Genomic DNA, 3186 nt, shown 5'->3' with positions numbered 1-3186 from the left:
TCAGCAAAGTGAAAAGGCAACCTACAGAATGGGAAAAAATATTTGCAAATTACATATCTGATAAAGAGTTAATATCTAAAATATATAAGGAACTCCTACAACTCAATAGCAGCGGACACACACACACACACACACACACACACATACACACACAAATAACCCAATTAAAAAATCGGCAAAAGACCTCAACAGACAGTTCTCTAAAGAAGATATACAAACGACAAACAAAAGGCGTTCAACATCACTAGTCCTCAGGGAAATGCAAATCAAACTCACAATGAGATATCACCTCATACCTGTTGGGATGGCTATTATCAAAAAATTAAAAGATAAACAAGTGTTAGGAGGATGTAGAAAAAGGAGAACCCATCTACACTGTTGGCAGAAATGTACATTGGTAAAGCCACTATGAAAAACAGTATGGAGGCTCCCCAAACATTTAAAAACAGAAATACCATATGATCCAGCAATCTCACTTCTGGATCTATATCCAAAAGAATTTAAATCAGTATCTTGAAGAGATATCTGCACTCCCATTTTATTGCAACATTATTTACAATAGCCAAGACAAGGAAACAACCTAAATGTCTATGCACAGATGAATGGATAATGTGATATATACATACAATGGAATACTACTCAGCCTTTCAAAAAGGAAACCCTGCCTTTTGCTATTTGCTGCAACATGGGTGAACTTGGAGGACATTATGCTCCAAGTTCAAGTGCAAGGCATCAGAAATCTGAAATAGTCAAACTCATAGACGCAGAGAGTAGAGTGGTGGTTACAAGGGACTAGGGAGAGGGAGAATTGAGGAGGTGTGGGTCAAAGGGAACATACTTCCTCTTATGCAAGATGAATATGTCCTAGAGATCTACTGCAGGACAGAGATATACAGCACAGCATATAGTTACCACTACTCTATTGTATACTTAAAAATTTGTTAAGAGGGTACGTCTTAAGTTAAGTGATCTTATCACACACACAATAAAAAGGGAGAGAGGAAACTTTTAAAGGTTATGTCTATGGCATTGTTTATGGAGATGGTTTCATGGGTATACACTTATCTTCAAATTCATCAAGATATGTACATTAAATATGTACAGCTTTTTTGTATACCAATCAGACCTCAATAAAAAAAATAGCATAAATTATAAACTTCCTAGAAAGAAGTCTAATAAAAATTTGCAAGATTTTTTATGCAAAAGACTCTAAGATTACTGAGAGAAATTAAACAGAACAGAAATAAAAGAAGTTTGGAACATATTTTGTTCAGAGTTTGGAATAGCAAATATTGTTAAGATGCAAATACTCCCCCAACTTGATCTGTGAATTTTATGCTGTCTCAAGTAAACTTCTATAGTTTCTTCCCCCACGGAACATGAAAGCTGATTCTCCAATTTTTACAGAAATGCCAAATTCCAAGAATAGCCAAGATACTTTTCAAGAGAATAGGATGTCAGGAATTGCTTTATCAGATATCAAGACTTATTATGAAGCTTTGATAAGTAAGACAGTGTGTTGCTGGCACCCCACAGAACATAATAGCGAGCCTAGAAACTCTCTCTGTATATACAGATAATTGATTTATGACAAGGGTGGCATGGAAGAATGGTGGAGGAAGTGTGGCCTTTCCAGTAAATGGCATTAGGACTGTGAAATATTTATATGGAAAAATGAAATTGTATATCTGATTCACAGTATACATAAAATCCACTCCAAGTGACTTATAAAACTACTGCAAAAGGCAAAGCCAAAAAGATTAAAGAGAGAGTATAGGAGATTAACTTCATGACCATAAGATAGTAAATATTTCTTAAGTGACACAATGGGGTCAGAAATATGAAAACACAAATCTACATGGAACTAGGCTTTGTCCTGGGGATATATTCTGACCCCTGTTGGTCTACAGCACTACTTTTCTAACTTTTTTTAACCGCTACTCACATTATAATGTATATTTTATGTCTTGACCCAATGCACATACATACCAGTACACACACACACACACACACACATGCACACCTGAAACCAAATTTCACAAAACAACACATATCCCTGTCTGTGAGGCAGTCAAATATCTTCTTTTTTCACTATATTATTCCCATCTATTTTTTAAACCCTGTTTGCAATCCGTGAAAATGAACATGAACTACTAAGGAGTTGCAAAAGGCACTTTAAAAATCATTGGTCTAACACAAGAATTTTACAGACAACTCAGGTGGAGAAGACAAGAGAGAGGCTGCACAGTAAGTGAAGTGGGAGACTGGAGTCAGGCCACCACATAAGCCCCACCACACGAGGCAAAGCCTGAGAGCCGTCCTGGGTGACACGTCAGATAAAGTCGCTTCTGCAGAGGGAGTGGCAAGACATTGTGTCTCTCAGGGGTGGCTCAGGATGAAGTACAGAAAAGTTCTCTTTTCTGCAGTCCTCTCTGCAGGAACATGCTTTACACACAGGCCTAAAAATTCCCACAAAATTCCAAAGAACATAAGCTCACTCTTAAAAAGACATCACCCAAACTAGTGACCTGTGAGGAAACAAGCTATTATGAACACAAACAAGCAGAAACAGCAAACTCAGGATGAAATTCATAAAACATGAAGATATCAGAATTATGATATGCAAAATATAAAATGCATACATATTTAACGTTTAAAGACATAAAAGAGAGGTAGTAAGCAGGATGCAGGAAGAAGAGACTGTAAAAACAGAGCACATTTGAAAATAACCAAAGTGAATTCCTAGAACTGAAAATATAATAAGAAAACTTAGAAACTCTGTGGAGGATTTAAACAACAGATTATATCCATATGGGGTAAGTGCTAATAAATTGAAAGATATGTATGAGGAAATTATCCAGAACACAGAGAGATAAGAAGATAGAAATTATAGAAAAAGGGTGAGAGGAAGAAGTGAAAAGGCCTCACATATGTCTAATTTGGATTGCCAAAATAGAAGACAGAGAGAATGAGGCAGAAGCAATATCTAAAGTGCTACTGGCTGATCATTGAAAGACCCTGACGCACAAAGGTAAGAATTCCAAGGAATATCAAGCAAAAGAAGACAAATTCAGATACAATATAATCAAACAGCAGATTTTAAGAGCAATCAGAGAAGAATCAGGTTACCTTCAAGGCAAAGGCAATAGGAATTCCAACTGGCAGTCAATAGCAACAATGGAACCC

Source organism: Equus caballus, chromosome 1 (genome assembly GCF_041296265.1).
Source record: "Equus caballus isolate H_3958 breed thoroughbred chromosome 1, TB-T2T, whole genome shotgun sequence".
NCBI lineage: Eukaryota > Metazoa > Chordata > Mammalia > Perissodactyla > Equidae > Equus > Equus caballus.
Note: the sequence above shows the minus strand (reverse complement) of the source record.